The sequence below is a fragment of the Cryptomeria japonica genome, chromosome 6, assembly GCF_030272615.1.
Source record: "Cryptomeria japonica chromosome 6, Sugi_1.0, whole genome shotgun sequence".
In the NCBI taxonomy this organism is placed as follows: Eukaryota; Viridiplantae; Streptophyta; class Pinopsida; order Cupressales; family Cupressaceae; genus Cryptomeria; species Cryptomeria japonica.
Genome location: NC_081410.1, coordinates 311,751,349 through 311,772,606, shown reverse-complemented (window position 1 = coordinate 311,772,606; position 21,258 = coordinate 311,751,349).

The window sequence follows — 21,258 nt, the reverse complement described above, 5'->3', positions numbered from 1 at the left end:
GCATTTATTAAATTTAGGTTTCCTTTTTGACTGCAGTAGATGTCCAGGCATTGACTATTCTTGCAACCATTGGAAACAGATCCATTGACTATTCCTCCAGCCAAAGCAAATAGAGTAATTCTTGTTTGATAGCTCTGGGATTAGTTAGCATTTATTTAAGTGATTTTTATGTTAATACAAAGTTTTCTTGTAGCCATTCAATTTTTTTAATTCTTGCTTTATTTTCCCAAATAGATTTTAGTTGTTGTAGTAATGTAGGATAGCTATCGCAGGAACTTAGTGCATATATAATGCAGACCCACTTCAAGTAATACGTCCCTGGGTTGACAATCAAATGAACTTCGGTTATGGAGATAGTAACTTCATAGAGTGAATGTCCAAACTTTGGGTTGAGATTTTAACTATAGTTATTATTGTAGATGTCTAAAAATGGTTACGCTTGCGGAGTCATACTTTAACATTTGTGCATTGCCTTATTTTAGGGTTTTTGCATCGCATTAACATTTCTCCTATGATTCGCACTTGGTCTTTATCATTTGCGAGCATCGAGTCATTCTTCTGCATTCTTCATTTATCTCACTTTTGAATTTGGTCTTGTCAATAACAATCTTCAGTCATGATTTTGGTCGATCTTATCTTGTCACATCAATGTGCGTATTCATTTGTCATCATTTTGGACATCGTCAATCCTAATTAGGGTTTTGTCCTCTTATCAATCTTGTCATCTTGTGATTGATTTGTCATCAATTGTTGTTGTTTTCAATCTTGTCATCGATCGTGGTCATTTTCAATCTTGTCGTTTTGCAATCTATTTTCTCATCGATTGTTGTCATTTTTGTCATTTTGCGATCAATTTGACATCGATCGTCGTCTTTCTCAATCATGTCAATTTGGATCAATTAGTCATTGTTCCTCATCAATTGGCACATTTATCAATCAAATCATTTATCAGCATTGGTCTTTTATCAAGTCAAGAATCATGATCAAATTGATCCTTCAATCATGACCTAATTGTCATCCTTGCATTTCTAATTCATCTTCTAGGGTTTTCATGATTTATTCGTTTAACCTTGTTTGTCATTTCTCCCTCTAGGTTAAATAATTTATTTATTTATCCTAAGTCTTCTTGTCACAATTAAATGTTTATTTAATTGGATAACTAATTCTTCCCTCTTTGTGAATTAATTAATAAATGAAAAATTATTAATTAATTTACCTAATTCACCTAATTTACTAATTTCTCCTAATTCCTAATTTCCTAATTTTCATCAATTTCAATTTTCTAATTCATCTAATTCTTAATTCTCTCCTATTTTTCTCCTAATTTCATGGGAATGACATTTCAAGTTGTCATAATTTGTCATAATTGACAATCAATCAATTTTGGCATAGCAATTTGTCAAAATTATCAATCAATCAATCTTGCATAGAAAGTGCAAATTCGTCATAATTTGTCATATTTGTCATTCTTGATTTGAAATTTCCTTTCAAATCTCTTCATGCTAATTTGATATTTTCTCCAATTTGTCTATAAATTGGATGAATTTCTTCAATCAAGGTCCCTGGTTGAATCAATCACGCTTCTAGTACCCTTATGTTGTCGTCTCGTCTTGTCTACTTGCTTTCACATCATGCTTATGCACTAGTAGGTGAGATCCACAAACAAAGCTATTTAAAGGAGAAAGAAGGACAATGGAGCCATGTGAAGGAGACATTCATGTTTGCAATGGTTTGCGTTTGAATTGATGTCTTGTTTTCATGTCTTTATTGAGTGTTTTTAGGATTGGTCATTGCAATTGAGTTTTCATGATTGAACTAGGCCAATGTTTATATTGCTTTGATGATTTCCAGATTCCTACCTTACATTTCTTGGTGAACCCAATGTGAAGTAACCCCCTAACCATGCTTTTGAGTGCTTTTGAGATGATTTGCAGGTGACAAACCCAAGAAACAGGGTAATTTAGGGCTTTCTGAGCACTTCTGCGCCTATGTAGGAGCAATCTGCGCTTGTGTCAAGCAATCTGTGCTTGTGTCAAGGACTTCTACGCCTGTTTCAAAGGGATCTACACCTATGTTACTTCATTCTGCGCCTATGTTACTTCATTCTACGCCTGTGTAAGACATTCTACGCCTGTGTAAGGCCAGAAATAGAGGTAAAAAAGCAATGTTTTTACTTGCAAATTGCTTGGTTTTGCATTCTGTTTCTGCATTTTGGTTTTTCTTTGGTACTGATTCTCTGTGCAGCACCTTGGCATTACACATGGCAGAGACAAAAATGAAACTACTAACGAATTTTATGTAGGTTTGCTAGTCAAAGATCAAACATATCAAACTTCTAACTTGGTGGTTTCGCAGGTTGCCTTGTACTCCAACTAAACTTTGTGTTTGTAATTCATAATTAGGCACCTAGTATGATTGCTAAATAAGATGGAATGAACGTGTGTTTTCTTTTATTGTCAAGTTTGACATTAGAGTAGGAGAGTATGCTCTCATCCTTCTTAGGGTGATCAAAAATCCAGATCTTTGATACCATTCTCATGGCTCAGATTGTTTGTTACCTTTAGAGGAGCTGCCTTCCCAACCATTTGCTTTCTTTTGCAAGCAAGTGACAATAATGAGAAGGGAATGACCCAAAGTGAGCACAGCCAAAGTACCTTGGCATTCTAACTCACTATAAATAAATACCTGATGGGCGAAAGCTTTGAAGGAAGGGTTACGTGGGAATTGTAGTTACTTAGGAAGTGATGACCCTTGGACTCTTTCTCATATCAACATCTAAGTAGGGTCTCAAGGTCTAAATTGTGCTTGCGCGACTACATTTTCTTGGTATCTTGGTGGGCTTAATGTCTCAATCACGCTTGCGTGACACCAAGGAGTAGCGCTTAACAGAAATCCTTACTAAACACCTTGTATTTAGAGGCCAAAAATCCTTCTAGTTGCTTGAGAAGGACAAGTTCGGATACTTGGAAGAGATACTAAGTTCGCCATGGGGAGATTTCCATGGGGACTGATGCTTGGCTGCCCTGAGAAGTGAGTGCCATGGAGGGGAGCCCATGGGGTCAAGCATCTATGTATTCTCCTTGAATCTCATTAAGAGTCTACCTCTCAAGTACCTACTGTCCTTGCCTACCATAAGAAATGTGTGAATGAGCATGATTGTCTTGAGTCTAAGTTAAAATATCTTGTCTTCTTTGCTTATCAAAAGTTGAGTTGTGTCTCATTTCAAAAACAAGACAAATTGATTCAAAACAAGGTTAAACACAAGAGTATTTCATCCAACAAAGTTCAAAACACCTTCAAACATGGTTGTCAAACATTTTTCAAAATCTTGTCTCAACATTCATGTCACTTAGATTTAGGTTCATCCTAGGTTTGCATTTTGCAAAGTCATTGTCGACTACCAAGGTTAGGTTTCACCTAGGTCATACTTCTTTGCATATCAATAAGGGTCATCCATTTGCATGTGTCCTCTTGCATTAGAGTAATACCATTTCATAATTCAAACTTAGGTTGACATTGTCATACATTTGCATTTGCATACCCTAGGTCTCTTCATTAAGTTTAGGTCATTATCATATCATATTAGGGTCATTTGCATAGTAATTTTCCCTTTGCATATAGTGTCAAAACTAGGTTTTGTCATACTTGAGTAATCCAAATCTTTGATAAACCCTAAGTCATTGTTAGGAAGTCTAGACCTTATCAAACCTTTTCTCTTTTTGTCATTATTGTCATTTGGTCAAACCTAGCTTAGTATCCAAGCATATAGGGGAGACATTGTCATTTTGTCCTTTCGTCACTTGGTCTTTTTGTCCTTTGAGGTCTAGACATTATTTCAATTTCCTAAGGGTCTCTTTTTATATTTGCATTCCAAAAGTTTGTCAAAATCTTGAAAACAACAAAAACATAGGTTGCATTCTTTCCATAGATTTGCATCTTCATTTATTTAGTTTGCATTTAGTTGCATATCATACATTATCCTTGAAAAATTCCAAAAATATTGCATTTGCATAGTGACATGCCTGTTGAAACAAGGTCAAAATCTAAGAATATGGGCAAACCAACGTATCAACCCATTGACAACATATCAAATTCACAATTTCAAACTAGTCAAACAGTACAAATTGAAGGTTTGTCAAACACATCATTACCACCATATGGAATGGTTCAACTTGGACCACCTCCATTATATGAACCTGTGTTTGTACCCATGAAACCAGGACATGGGAGTGTTCCACCAACACCAAGAGGAAATGCACCTTTCGATTGGAATCAACCAAACCTGCAACATGAAATTCAAACATTACATGAGGAACAAAATCTTTCACAAGGATTTGGTTTAGATCAAGGCATTCAACAGGAAACAAATCCAAATATTTTACCAGATTCTTCATCAGATTCTGATGCCTCTGATGATGTTGATATGTTCCTTCAAGATCCAAAGTTAACAAAAAATATGGATAAATTCTTGAACAAGGTCTTTAAGATGTTCCCACAAAAATATCTTGACATGATGAGTAATGTGACCTCCTCAAGTGAGCAAATCAATGTGCAAAAACAACAAGGCGGTGAGTTGTTAAGTTTCTCTCCACATCCAAATGAAGAAAATGTGCAAGAAGAAACTCAACCTACCTTGATGAGTAAACGTGCTTCAAAGGCATTGACAGTGACTATTCCTCAAAAGTCACCATTTGAGACAATAAATAATCCATTATTTAACACAACACTTGTAACACAAGATCAAATGAAGACCACACAAATATTGACAGTTGTCCCTCAACAAGAAGTGGTTCCTCACATGCATAAAATTGGATCAAAATCTAAGATGCAAGAAAGCTTCACGACTGGAATGCCTGATCTCACCAATGTCCAAAACAGTTCCACAATGCAACAAAGTTTCTATGTCCTGTTAAGCTCAATATATTTGCCAAACACTATTGTGATAGATCCTTTGATAATGGCGACACAAAGAGCTACAGATAGTGGTTTGCACCAATAGCAAATGTTGCAACAATTGAGTAATACACAAAAGGTACAATCGAATGTGCAAACAAACAATGCACAACAACACTAATACCACATTCGACAACAAGTTGTAGTGCCCTCTGCACCCTTACAAGTTAATGCAAACTTGCAACCACCACAATGGATTGGACAAACAACACAGCAAGTCAATGCAAGTGCCATACCCCATCTTAAGGAGAAACAACAAAAACCACCCAAACAAAGTTTTTTGCAAATGATGGGATTTACACCGTGACAACGACAATTGGCACAAAGTCAGCAAATTCTGATTCGTCAGCATCAACAACAACATGTGCCAAGATAGATAAGCTATCATACTTCACAACTGCAATTGACGCCTGTGCAATATCAACAACACCCTCAATTGCAATATCAACTTACGCTACAAATGATGACTCCACCATAAGAAGCACAACAACAAGGTCAATATCAAGGTATGGCACAACCATGACAACAAGAGGTGTACCAAGAACATTATATGCCAAAGATGGCAATTTCAGAGCATCAACAACCGATTGGAAACACGATGTATCGACAAAGAGTACCCACTAGGATTAATGATGGACCTCCAAAATCTAACACAATTGCACAACAGCTTGAGAAGTTGCAACGACAAGTCGATGCATTGGAAACCAAAGGAACAAAGAAGCTGTACACAGATCAAGATTTATGTCCTAATCCATTTGACAAGAGCTTATACATGCCTCCCTTCCCTAAGCATTTTGAGCCACCTAATTTTGAGAAATATAAAGGGAATGGTAATCCAAAAGATCACATTCGAGCATTTTTCATGGCATGTACTGAAGTGAGTTATGAGGAAACATATTTAATGCGCTTATTTGCACGAAGTCTCATGGGACAAGCCATGGATTGGTATTCACATCTGCCAGGAAATATAAAGACTTGGTCAGAATTGGCTCAAAAGTTTATATCTCACTTCGCATTCAACATTGACAGTGACGTGACCATGTAAGATTTATGTAACACCACACAAAAGCAAGGTGAACCATTAGTGACTTTCTTGCAATGATCACGAAGCTTGTATAGTCGTTCTTCCATAGATATACCTAAAGAACAACAAGTGAATTTTTTTATCCAAAATTTGGTCCTAGAAATGATGTATGAACTAAAATTGAAAAGTCCCAATACTATTGAGAAACTCATTAAGAAAGGGATGAACATTGAAACTACTCTTGTAGCCAAGGGAATCATTGAGCTCAATAAAGACAGTGACAACACAAACAATTTAGGGGACAGAAAAAGATTTTGGTACAAAAACAAGTATGTCACTAATGATGGAGTTGTTGATGTAAGAATGGTGAATGCAAATCAACCCCCATTCACAATCAAGAAATTGAGTGTTCCTAATATGTCAACTATGGAACAAAATCAAACACTAGTGAGCAATGTTACTCAACAGCTGCAATACCAATAGCATACTCAACAATACACTCAACAATATAATCAACAACAAGGCTAGCAACAAAAATAGCAACGCAAACCTTTTTGAGCAAGGGATGGACCTCCTTGATAGTTTACGCCATTGGGAGAGCCTATTGAGTCAGTAATGAAACAATTAATACAAGCAAAATTTATCAAGTTACCAGATATCAAGGCAGAACCAGTGGTAAAGCTACATTGGTGGAATGATAATGCATATTGTGAGTACCATCTGTCAAAAGGACATAAAACTGCATCATGTTTTCAATTGAAACATATGATTCAAGACTTGTTAGAGAAAGGAGTAATTGAGGTAGATCCACCCAACGCGACCTCTAACACTGATCATACAATTTTAAAAACTCCTTTGCTTGATCATGACAAGGGTAAAGCATCTTCTTCAAACTCTACCCAAACAACAAATTATGCAAATACTAGTTATAACAATATCATCAATTGTTTTCGAGCATCAAATGAGTATGTTTCCACCCTACGAATAAAGGGACAAGATCCTTCTTACACAATCACCACTCGTCGAACCAAAATAGTCCTGAAAGGAGCTCCTGCAGCTCCTCCCAAATCAACTCCTATGAGTCAGTATAATCTCCTAGATCATCTAGGATAGACACCTGCGCAAATATCAATCCTTGAGTTGTTGAAAATGTCCCCCATGCATCGCACAGTCCTAGATAAAGCTTTAATTGAGTCCACTATCCCGACAAACATTGATGTTGACCAGTTTCAAGCCCGAATTGGACATCTAGCTGTTTCCCAAAATGTTGCATTTTCTGATAATGATATCTCATCTGATATGCTCCCTCATAATGATCCTTTACATCTTGAAGTCTTTGTCCATAATTGCAAAATCTAACGAGTCTTGATAGATGGCAGAGCGGGTCTTAATATTTGTACCTTGAGAGTGGTCATTGGCCTTAGTTATATAGAAAATGACATTGATGCTTCCAGAAGAATAACAATCAAAGCATATGATGATGTTGAGCGCCCATCTAAAGGGATAATTACATTACCTATCAGAGTTGGTCCAGTGACAGAAAACAATTTCTTACAGGTCTTAGACCTTGATCTCCCTTACAATATGATTCTTGGTCATCCATGGATCCATGCAATGAAAGCAATTCCATCCACCTATCATCAATGTTTAAAATATCCTTACAATGGAATTGAGATAACAATTCCAGGAGATCCTAATCCATTTCAATTTTGTGCTACTCTAAAGGATTCCCCTCAGTAGCAAGTCCCAGTCAATAGAGAGGCCCACTCACATAGTTATGTGGATCCTAATGAATTTTTAGATGTTGTCAAAGGAAAATTAAAGATACAGGACCAAGGATGCGGAGAGTATTCAATGGATCAAACATTCCTCATTAGGAATTTACCAATATCTCTAAAATCATATGGCAAACCACATTTGTTGCAAAAGGAACCTAAGATAGTTATTCAATATCAGCCCCCCACTACATTTACAAGATGGGGTGAACTTGACAAAGAAACTTTAGATGATGATGTCATAGATGAGCTTTATAAGGATCCAACTGAGACCCCACCTGTCAGGTTACCAGTGGAATGATACGATGAAGGATTTACTATGCTATAAAAGAAAGGATATGATGGCTGCAGTGGCTTAGGCTCGAACAAGAATGGAAGGCTAGAACCTGTTATACCCAAGATGTGACCTCCAACTTTAGGGTTAGGTTTTATACCATTGTGAATTGGATCCTCATCTACCAAAGTGACCACGTGTGGAAAGGGGTGTGACTCTGATGATGAAACAACACCTGAGGATACCCAACCCGAAACTGATTCCAATGAATGGGAGTGGAGTTATTTTTCTTCGAGCTCCTATGCCCTTGACAATTTTTTCCTTGACCCTGATGATTTGCCCATGGAAGAAAAACATGAAATAACTCCCCCTCCTAAAACATGTCCCAATGCTTGGATAGAGTCATTCTGGGACCCAAGCTCTGAATCAGATATGAGCAGTTTGGACAGTGATACCATGGATGTTTACATTTTTACCATCTCAGTCCTATCTCTCCTTAAAACTGATGATGACATGCCCCTCATCTATCCCCAGCTTATCCAGCATGACCAAGAAGAACCACTCACATTGGATTGTTTTCAAAATGATGAAGCAATTGCGGAATTCCTTAGACTGCAGAAAGGCATACCACAAGGTGATCATAAGGTAGGATTTGCTATTGATCTGGATTCCACAGCATATTTTTGGGAGTCAACTCCATCTTCTAGTCATCAAAATGAAAAAAGAAAAGAAAAAGTAAAAAATCAAAAGAATAGGTCTTTGAGTGAAAACCGTAAGGCAGTCTCTGATCATAAAAAAGTAAAAATAAAAGACGTACCTGTGGGTGAAAACCTCTTTGAGGCGCCCAAAGGTGGAAGAGTGGACATACCCCTATCAAGTCAGGATAAATCAACATTGCTTGTGGAAATGACTGAAGAGATAAATTTGGGTACACCTAACAACCCTAAGGTCATCCATTTTGAAGCTTCTCTATCAAAACAGGAAAAGATAGATTTTGTCAATTTCTTTCTTGAGAAGAAGATCAACTTTACATGGTCCTATGCAGATATGCCTGGCCTTGATCCAGAATTAGTCCTTCATCACTTGCCATTAAAAGTAGATGCCAAGCCTATCAAACAAAAACTTAGAAAGATGCATCCCCAGGTGGCTCTCTTGGTCAAGGTAGAACTAAAAAAATTACTAGATGTGGGCTTTATCAGACCCATTGATTATGCAGACTGGATTTCAAATTTGGTACCAGTTAGCAAAGTAACTGGGGGCGTCAGAATCTATACAGATTTTAGGGATCTCAATAAAGCATGCCCTAAAGATGACTTTCCACTACCAAATATAGACATCATAATTGACATGACTGCTGGATATGAGATGCTCTCATTGATGGATGGTTTCTCTGGCTATAACCAAATTTGCATTGCTCTTGAAGATCAACATAAGACCGCATTCACATGTGCTTGGGGTACTTACTGCTGGAATGTGAAGCCCTTTGGTCTTAAAAATGTAGGCACAACATATCAAAGAGCGATGATGACAATTTTCCATGATTTCATGCATACTTTGATGGAGGACTATGTTGATGACTTATTATGCAAATCTATCACAAGAGATAGTCATCTAGCCATCCTGAGCCCAATCTTTGACCGAATGGAAACTTACAAGCTTAGACTCAATCCAAAGAAGTGTGTCTTTGGTGTCACAGCTGGCAAATTACTAGGGTACATTGTTTCTCACTAAGGCATCGAAGTCGACCTAGCCAAGGTTAAAGCAATAATGGATATGCCTCCTTATAATCTCCATCAACTAAGAAGTTTGCAAGGAAAGTTACAGTCAATCCGCTGGTTTATAGCTCAATTGGCAAACAAATGTCATCCATTCCAGCATTTATTGCATAAAGGTTTCTCTTTTAAATGGACTAAGCAATGTTAATCAGCATTTCAAGCTCTCAAGGACTATTTGCTGTCACCGCCTATTCTAATGCCTCCTATCGAAGGAAAGCCATTTATATTGTATATTTTTGCAACTGAAATGGCACTAGGAGTTCTCTTGGCCCAACAGGATGAGAACAGCAAAGAGCAAGCTATTTATTATATCAGCCAGACACTAGTAGGCTATGAGCTGAATTATTCAACTATTGAACAGGCATGCTTAGCAGTGGTCTTTGCAACACAAAAACTCCGACACTATATGTTAAATCACCAAACATTGTTGATTGCAAAAATTGATCCCTTGAAATACTTGCTTAGCAGAGTAGCTTTGATGGGTCACCTAGCAAAGTGGGTTATGATCCTCAGTGAATTTGATATTGAGTATATGGAGTGAAAGGCAATAAAAGGACAAGTCATAGTGGATCAACTTGCAGAGGCTCCTATTTATGATGATCATCCCATGTTGACCAATTTTTTGGATAAATCAGTCTTTTCTCTTACATCTTCTAATGAATGGAAGTTATACTTTGATGGATCCCATACCAAGTTCGGGTCCAGAGTAGGCATATTGTTTGTCACCCCTCAAGGTGATGCTATTCCCAAATCCTATAGAATAACTTTCCATTGTACCAATAACATTGCTGAATATGAAGCTCTAGTCATAGGACTCCGAGTAGTGGTCCAGTGGAACATCACACATTTGCAAGTCTATGGAGATTCTCAGTTAGTCATTCGACAAGTGAATGATGACTACGAAACAAAAGATGAAAAGCTTATTCCCTACAAGCATATGGTAGATTTCTTCAAGACAAAATTCATAGCTATCCATTTCAGTCAAGTTCCAAGAATGCAAAACAAGTCGGCAGATGCGATGGCTATGATTGCTTCTATGTTAAATATGCCCCACAATATGGACAAATGTGAATTTTTGGTCAAACAGTTGCTTGTCACTTCTTTTGACATTCCGACAGCAGATGTGATGTGCGTTCTTGTTGGTCCTAACTCCCCGTGGTACAATGATGTATATCAATATTTGAAATCCCAAACCTTACCACCTAACCTTTCCGCTAACCAATGCCGAGCCTTCATCTGACAAACGACCAAATATGTCATCATTGCTAACACCCTTTACCGTCGTTCCTTTAACCATACCCTCCTCAGGTGTTTGGATTCTGACGAAGCACAAACAACTTTACACGAGGTTCACGATGGTATATGTGGGGGCCATTTCAATGGTCTAAGCTTAGCCAAAAAGTTGATTCATGTTGGGTATTATTGGCCCACTCTAGAAAAAGATGTTCACAATTTTGTTAAGATTTGCTACAAATGCCAGATCCATGGAAATTACATTCATGCACCAGGCCAAGAGCTTCATTCTGTCATATCTCCATGGCCCTTTTCTCAATGGGGATTGGATCTTATTGGCAAGATTCACCCAACATCTGCAAATGGACACAAGTTTATCATTACAGCCACAGAGTATTTTACAAAATGGATCGAGGCTATCCCCATGACCTATATCACTGGTGTGCAAATTTCAAAATTCCTATTGAATTATATCATATGCAGATATGGGGTTCCCCTTGCCATAGTCACAGATAATGGTCGTCCCTTCAAGAATAAAGATGTCAAGGAACTCTGTGAAAAGTTTCATATCCAACACCGTTTCTCTAGTCCATACTATCCACAAGGTAATGGTCAAGCTGAAGCATCAAATAAAACCATTATCAAGATCCTGAAAAAGGTTGTCAATGATGCTAGTCGAGATTGGCATGTACAGTTGAATCCAGCACTATGGGCTTATCGCACTTCTATCCGCACACCTACTAGTGCAACACCTTATTCCTTGGTGTATGGTGCGGAAGCCATTTTACCTTTGGAAGTGGAGATTCCTTCTTTGCGTGTTTCCTTGCAACATCTAATTGATGATGAGATGCACAGAGTCTCTCGATTGTATCAGCTTGAGATGTTAGATGAGAAACATCAGATAGCCCTGACACATTTGCAAGCATATCAAAACCGTCTCCATCACTCTTATAATAAGAAGGTCAAAGGGTGACACTTCAAAGTGGGAGATTAGGTTTTAAAGGCAAACCCCAAGAATGCACAATCTACTAACAACATCAAAGGCAAGTTTGAACCTAATTGGGTTGGGCCTTTAGTGACTGCAGCCTATGGCTCGGGGGCATATCAGCTTGCCACTCCAGAAGGTGAACCTTTATCTGATCCTATAAATAGCATGCACCTTCGCAAGTACTGGGCATAATTTTCTATCAGCACTTCTTCAAGTATGATCCTGAAAAAATACAAAAAAAATCAAAAAGCTCAAAAAGTTAAAAAAAAAAAAAAGTGAAAAACAAAGGAAAAGAACAAAAAAAAGTAAAGAAAAATGATTCGCCCTCTAGTGAAAACCTGGCAAACAGGTGCTTTGGGCAAGTACCTTGGTGAAAACCTGGCAAATAGGTGCCATGTGTAAAAATGATCATTGCTCTATCATCTATCATGACCTCTAGCTATGCTTTCTCTCTAAAGATTTATCGTGTCTATCCTTGTCCTAACCTAATGTTCTATTTCAGGCCTGTGATTGGTCAACATCATTGTCTTGCATACTTCATTTCTTGTGCATATGTTTCAGTCCTGGCCTCTATATATGTCTTTCAGATGTTCATTGGGTGCGTTCCCCTTGTCATGATCAATCACTGGAACTTTTTGTCTTGAAATAACCCAAAAAAAATGAAAAATGTCCTAAAAAAAATCCATAAAAATTGAAAAAAGTCTTGAAATAATTCAAAAAAATCAAATAAAGTCCTAAAATAATCCAAAAAAAATCAAATAATGTCTTGAAAAAATCATAAAAATTGAAAAATGTCTTGAAAAAATCATAAAAAAATTGAAAAAAGTCCTGAAAAAATCCCTAAACATCAAATAAAGTCCTGAAAAAAATGAACAAAAAAATTGTAAAAACTCGAAAAGCAAAACAAAAAAATATCCCCTTTGTGCATAGACAGATCACTGAGCATACATCCAACAACACTCAATCACACATTGTGCTTTAATGAGATCACGCATTCATAGATGAACTTTTCAATCAAACCAGACATTCAAACTGATTAAAATTGTCATATCAATCAATCAACATCAATATCATTTGTCCTTGTCACTACTATCATGGGTCTTATACAGGGTGTGGTATACTCAAAACAAGACTATGTCATGTCTTATATGGGGTACCGCATGTCCTGAAACTAGACAGCATGATCGTCCTATCAACACTTTCAAGTTTTGACAATGAAGATCAAGATGTTTGTTTGACTTGTTGGAATTAGCAAGTCTTATCATTTATTGATTTATCTCTGATCATGTTCCTATGTTGCTCGATGATGTCACTGAGTGATTTAGAGTGACCGGGATGGTTCATGGTCCCCTTTTTTTTTTTGTCGTATTTGCTGTTTGTGGAATGTTTGTCGCAAATCGGGGCAACTATATCATTGGGTGTCTGTGATAAGTACGTTCACTTTGTGAACACCACACATACCTCGACCCTTGATGTATGCACCCTAGGATGCCTCACTCATTCCTTGTGTGTGATGTGTCTGTCTTTTGCAAAAAGGGTTGCATTTCAGCTCTAGCCTTCAATGCCATGATGCTACGCATCCATTTTGCTACATTAAATAAAGGTTCTCACCTACAAAGTGCATTAGTGAAAGCAAGTTTTTCTTCGCCTCTAACTATCCTCTATCTCATTTCTTCTTACTAACATTTCTTCCATCAGTTTGGGTAGTCAGCTTAGTCTAGTTCTCCGATCTCCACACAAAAACACATATGTTGCATCCTGCATCCATTTGGTTAGTACATTTTCATTACATCAAGCATCACATCAAGCATTTTTATCCATTTCATATTATAAATGCATCAAAAACACATCAAAATGTATCCATACATGTTCCACAATAAACAGTGCATAAGAAATCCATGCACAAAAAATAAACATAAGTCATAACACATTGCATCCCATCATATCGATGCATATCATATCATATGTCAAAATAATATCAGAGTACAAAATTGGACTGTCTATCCTAAGTATGGCCCGCAGGCTGACTATATAATATCACACTACATAATGTCAACTGTCTATCATAAGGAGTACGTGCCTCTATCACTGGGTGCTCCCTCTATCCTCCTCATCCCTACCATGTCTCAAGGACGATGTCCCCCCTATCCCAGGTCCTGGCTGTGGTGGTTTCATAGGTCCACTCACCCCCATGCTTCTCATTGACCTCCGAGAACGTGGTCTGCTCTCTGTCCTCGATCGTGCCCAATATGAAGCTGCTCTCTGCTCTGGTGGAACTACACTCTCATATAATGTCCTCCAATGGCGTATCTCCTCTCCGGTCTCTACCAACATCTGTGCCATCTCCTATGCACTGGCATCCCTAATCGACCCAATATACTCATTGACTCTCTGTCCTTCTTGCTGTGCCTGGGTTATTGCTACATCTTGAGCCACTATAAGTCTAGCTATCTCTGCTCTGAACTGATCCTGCTCTGTCCTCAAGATAGCATTCTGTCTCTCTAATGTCACAATATGATCATGCTGACTTGCTATGGTAGCCCTGCACATCTCCATCTCCTCTATGCTAGCTGTCTCCAGCTCTATGGGTATATCCTGCAATGACTCCTGATTGGCTGAGTCTGGCTCATAATCATCATCCCTCTCATCATCTCCATCCTTGTCATCCCCCTCATCCTCATCACCACCCTCATCCTCCTCATCCTCATCATCTCCCTCCTCCTCTCCTTTGAGTGGGAAGTCCTCCTATCTCCTAGGTACCGGAATATCAGGATCTGTCAATGGCACTAGCTGTCATCATGCAAACTATCTCTCATACTCCTCTGTCATCCTAGTGTCCACCACATCTGATCTCCAATCCCACTATCTCTATTGTAGCTGTGTGAAATCGAAATAGGCTATGTGTGGTTGAATCATCCTCCCCCACTGACTCATCTCTCTGTGAGATCGGGCAAAGTGTGTAGTCCCTCTAGGTACATCCTACCTCTCTCCAAACTATCATCTGACTCTCTCTAGTAGGTACATCTCAATCACTCTCTGGTGATTCACTGGTCACCCAATCAGGTATCTCTCCTGTCTGCAATATGGTAGCTCATCACTATCATCTGACCATCCAGGGCAATCAAGATATGGCCTCCATGTGAACTCTCTCAATCTGTCTAGCTCATGTCGCCAATACAATATGTATCCAAAAGGACCCTGTCTCAGTGCTCCTCCATAGCAGTACACATATGGTCACTGTGGTAATACCTATCTCTCTACAATCGGTTGACATATGGCTATGTGCTCAAATGCCCATACCTGTAGCAGTGTGACTCCACAGCTCAAAGTCTGCACTCCCTGATATGCTATCTAATGCGGCTGAAAATATAGCATAGCAAGCACACATGGTCCTCATGCATACACCGTCCCCTCTATCGCCATCCGCTCTAGCACTCTTCCCCATCCAATAGGGAATCCATTTCCTTGTATGTCTTCTGCTAGTAGGCATGCTATCACCACTGCTATCACCACATATCGCCGATCATACTCTGATGCCATGGTCTCCCAGCCAATCTCCCTCTCTACAATATCCAAATCATCTGCATCGCACTCAAATAATTTTCACAACGTGTCTCTCCCTATCACTGGGTCATACTCTATCATCTCCCCATGAATCAAAATGTGAAGGATACACCATACATCCTCTAGTGTCACAGTTGCCTCTCCAGTTGCCAAATGGAATGAGGAGGTCTCCGAATGCCATCGATCTGCCAATGTGGTAAGCAGTCCTGTGTTTTCCCTAATCTCGGGCATGAATGTGATATAGTATATCCCAAATCCTACTAATGTATCTCTGTCTGTGCTCCTGAGTCTATGTCATAACATGAAGCAGTCTGGTCGGTTCTCCCGCATGATCAATGGATACTATCGACTCTACATCACAATTGGGGCACATTTTGTCAGTTTTAGGGTTTGCTCCTATGGGCTGCATTTCCTTGTTTCATGTCCAAATCAGGGTGTTTCTAATCTATTTTGACCTATCCTACCCTTATCCCCCCTTTTTGGATCATTTGCATGTTGTTTTTGACCAAAATTGAGTTCCCAGTGCACAACTACGCCTGTGTGTTGTATCCTGCACCTGTGTTGCATCAACTTACACCTGTGTACCCTACACAAGCACAAGATAACCTACACAAGTGCAGGATGTGCTCACACAAGCGCAAAAGTCAGTTTCTACATTCCCTGTGGGCCCCACAATGTCTCGCAAGCAAGTCAAATTCATAAAATTGACAATATGGGTTTTTGAGATACATACCGGTGCTCCTATGTCATCCGGTCATCTGTAGGTGCATACACATTCTCCAAGGTGATCTGCCATTGGAATGTTCGCCATCTCTCTACAAGTGTCCTTTTCCAGAGCAACAAATTCTCCTCTTTGGCTAGTGCAAATGAGCAATTTTTCACTCTTTGTCTCATTTATAGATCTTTGTTAGTGCATAGATGGACGTGTACTCTCTCCATCTTATGATGGTCGTGGTCTTTTGCACCTTCCATTGCTTGTCATTCGTGCATCCAATCCCTGATTTTCAATCTATTCGAACTTATCATTTTCTATCATTCTTATCGATCAATTGGCCTCTTTTCTTGATGTTTCTGGTCAATTCCTCGAGGGGGCATGCATATGTCATTGTCATTGTCTGGGGCATTTTCATTATCGTTCTTTGAAACAACGCTTAAAATCGCATTGTCTCAAAGAGGGGCAAAATGTAGACATCTAAAAATGGTTATGCTTGCGGAGTCATACTTTAACATTTGTGCATTGCCTTATTTTAGGGTTTTTGCATCGCATTAACATTTCTCCTATGATTCGCACTTGGTCTTTATCATTTGTGAGCATCGAGTCATTCTTCTACATTCTTCATTTATCTCGCTTTTGAATTTGGTCTTGTCAATAACAATCTTCAATCATGATTTTGGTCAATCTTATCTTGTCGCATCAATGTGCGTATTCATTTGTCATCATTTTGGACATCATCAATCCTAATTAGGGTTTTGTCCTCTTATCAATCTTGTCATCTTGTGATCGATTTGTCATCAATCATTGTTTCTTTCAATCTTGTCATCTTGCGATCGATTTGTCATCAATCGTGGTCATTTTCAATCTTGTCATTTTGCAATCTATTTTGTCATCGATCATTGTCATTTTTTTCATTTTGTGATCGATTCGACATCGATCGCCGTCTTTCTCAATCATGTCAATTTGGATCAATTAGTCATTGTTTCTCATCAATTAGTGCATTTATCAATCAAATCATTTATCAGCATTGGTCTTTTATCAAGTCAAGAATCATGATCAAATCAATCCTTCAATCACGACCTAATTGTCATCCTTGCATTTCTAATTCATCTTCTAGGGTTTTCATGATTTATTCATTTAACCTTGTTTTTCATTTCTCCCTCTAGGTTAAATAATTTATTTATTTATCCTAAGTCTTCTTGTCATAATTAAATGTTTATTTAATTGGCTAACTAATTCTTCCCTCTTTGTGAATTAATTAATAAATGAAAAATTATTAATTAATTTACCTAATTCACCTAATTTACTAATTTCTCCTAATTCCTAATTTCCTAATTTTTCATCAATTTCAATTTTCTAATTTCCTAATTTCTAATTCATCTAATTCTCAATTCTCTCCTATTTTTCTCCTAATTTCATGGGAATGACATTTCAAGTTGTCATAATTTGTCATAATTGACAATCAATCAATTTTGACATAGCAATTTGTCAAAATTATCAATCAATCAATCTTGCATAGAAAGTGCAAATTTGTCATAATTTGTCATATTTGTCATTCTTGATTTGAAATTTCCTTTCAAATCTCTTCATGCTAATCTGATCTTTTCTCCAGTTTGTCTATAAATTGGATGAATTTCTTCAATCAAGGTCCTTGGTCGAATCAATCACGCTTCTAGTACCCTTATGTTGTCGTCTCGTCTTGTCTACTTGCTTTCACATCATGCTTATGCACTAGTAGGTGAGATCCACAAACAAAGCTATTTGAAGGAGAAAGAAGGACAATGGAGCCACATGAAGGAGACATTCACATTTGCAATGGTTTGCATTTGAATTGATGTCTTGTTTTCATGTCTTTATTGAGTGTTTTTAGGATTGGTCATTGCAATTGAGTTTTCGTGATTGAACAAGGCTAATGTTTATATTGCTTTGATGATTTCTAGATTCCTACCTTACAATTATTTCTATTGGCGGAGAAAATATTTTTGGCACCGTTGCCGAGGATGGTGTCAAACTAAGAACCTGTTATGGTTATTATCCTTTTCAGTTTATTTGTTTTAGATAGCCTAGTTTATCTAAAGTAATTCTTATGAATCTGCATGCATAGGCGAAGAAGAGATGTTCAAGGTAGATTCCTTCCCAACCATCCTAATCATATAAGACTCAATCCATATGACCTCCCAGATGTAAATCCTTTTGCTACATAATATCAATTCCTAGAAAATTTGAACCCTCCTGAATTTGAACTTCCTAAGAATAGCCTCCATTTTCTCTTTGGACCTTCTGAAGAGGAACTTCATTTATTAAATTCTCCCCAAAGCCCAATGCAAGGAAACCCACCCTTGGTGGGAATAACCCACCTCCACTTGTGGCACCAACATTTGTGCTCCCTATTTTTGATCAGCATGATAATGCTAATCTCAAGAACATTCCAACTTCTTCCCTCCCTAAATTATATGGATTAGTGACAGAGGAGCCAGACACATTCTTGTTTGAGTTTGATGTCCTCTATAGGAGTTTCGATTATACTACAGATGCCCATAGACTCAGAGTATTCCCTGCCACTTTGACAGAATCATCTTTAAGATGGTTTATGAGTCTAGGGAGTAGCACAGTCACTACATGGGATGAGATGAAATTATTGTTTCTCACAAAATACAAGGATTATTGTAGAGGCACTGACCGCCATGGGGATGATATTTTTAGAATGACATAGAAAGAAGATGAGAGTCTAGAATATTATCTAAAGAGGTTTCTATTCAGTGTCAAAAATTCCAAGCATAGCACTCTAAATGAAGAGTCTCTCAAGCTGATATTCTTGAAAAGAATCAGTGATGAATGCACATATACTTTGCATCTTATGGGAGGAGGTGATATAACACAATCAACATTGAATGACATTGGACAAATTTTTCATAAATATTCTAGATCTACTTCTAAACATTATAGGTGTTTCAAGCCAGGAGTTTCTTCATCAACATCTAGTAATGGAGTTTCTAGAATGAAACTTAGCCATTTGTTGAAGGATTTTAAGGAGGATATCATAAAAAATATGGCTTCTCATATGGACACACTTTAAGCTAAGAAGAAGCATGAGGAATTTGATGTAGTTCTTGGTAGAATTCTGCCCCTATTGTAGAGAAAGGAAAAGAGACTGAAGATGTAAAATGGTTGCAAATCTTGAAGTTCCTAATTTCAAGATAATACAAGGTGATGATGAACAAGTTTTCTATGTTTCTTAGAGAAGGCCAAATTTTCCAAGACAAGGTATGCCTCTTGATCCACTTTCTTTTTTTGGTTATAGTGGAAATCCCTATGCACCAAATAATCAATCGCAATCTCCATATGCTCAAAATTTTGGTAGTTATCCAAATTGGTATGGTCCTCAAGGCCAAGGGAAACATTTTTTCAATTAGACTCCACAGTGGTAGCAGCCACAAGTAAATTGGTCTCCACCTTAGGGACCATGGCAACAATTTAAAGGAAATTGGCAACCTGCTCCTCAATGGAGAGGGGGTCAGCCACGGACAAATCAGTCATCTATATATCAACAACCTATGCAGCAACCACAACCACCTACAATAATCCCTCCTCACATATAGTAAGGCACTTAGGGAAGCATGTTTAAAGAAGCTTGGTAGAAAGAAAAAAGATCTACAAACAGTGCATGTAATGGGTCAATTGGCTAATAAAATGTTAGGAAAGTTTCAATTCCTAAGTATGTTGATCTTGGTAGCCCCATTGTGAATGTCATCATCAATGGCACTTGGATAAAAAATGCTTTGATAGATTTGGGAGTTTCCATTAATGTCATGACAAGGGATAGAATGTAAAGGCTTGAAATAACTAGTCTTAGACCTACACCTATAGTCCTACAACTTGCTGACAGTTCTATAGTTTGACTTGATGGTATGATTGAATATATAGTTGTTGCTTTATATTCTTGGGAATACCCTACAGACTTTATGATCCTGTCTCCTAAAGCCACATTGGGAGGATATCCAGTGATTTTGGAAAGACCTTGGCTTGCTATGACTGATGCACATATTGGATGTTGGTCAGGGGATATGACTATCTCAGATGGAAATACTACCAAAACTCTAACTCTATATTCTCCTGCTCAGCCCCAATTTGATCAACAACAAACCATTTAACCTAACTTGGGAGAAGAATTTGAAGAAGGATTTGACTCTGTCAATCACCTTATGATGATTGATAGAGGACCATTCATCCAACTTCATGATGATGAATCATTTCTCTATAGAATTCTGACAAATGAGTTAAGACAAGAGAAACAGCCGTAGGAGTTAGTATCAAATATTTTAGAATCAAACTTTCCTGCAGCCACTGACATACTGCATACTCTGTTGCCGTAGGAAGTCTTCACTTCTCATTTTTTTGAAGTATCTTAGATTGATCTTACTATCAAAGTGGAAGTTGATTCAAACAAATATTTGAATATCAATAGTAAAATCATAGAAACCCAAAGAGTAGCACTTGTGGACTTGCTCAAATGTCATAAACATGCTTTTTCATGGGATTACAAGGACATGCATGGAATTGATCCTACAGTTTGTACCCATCATATCTACATAAAAGAAGACTGTAGACCACTTAGATAGCCACAGAGAAGAATCAATCCTGCATTAAGAGAAATAGTTAAAGAAGAATTATAGAAATTATTAAATGCTGGATTTATCTATCCTATTTTAGATAGTCAATGGGTGTCAGCTTTAGTGATAGTTCCCAAGAAAGAAGGAAAATGATGGGTATGTGTGGATTATAGAGCTTTGAACTTGGCAACCAGAAAAGATCATTTTCCATTACTATTTATGGATCGAGTATTAGATTCCTTAGCAGGGAGGTAGTACTTCTCATTTCTTGATGGATTCAGTGGCTACAACCAGATTCAAATTGCCCCAGAGGATCAAGAAAAGACTACATTTACTTGTCCTTGGGG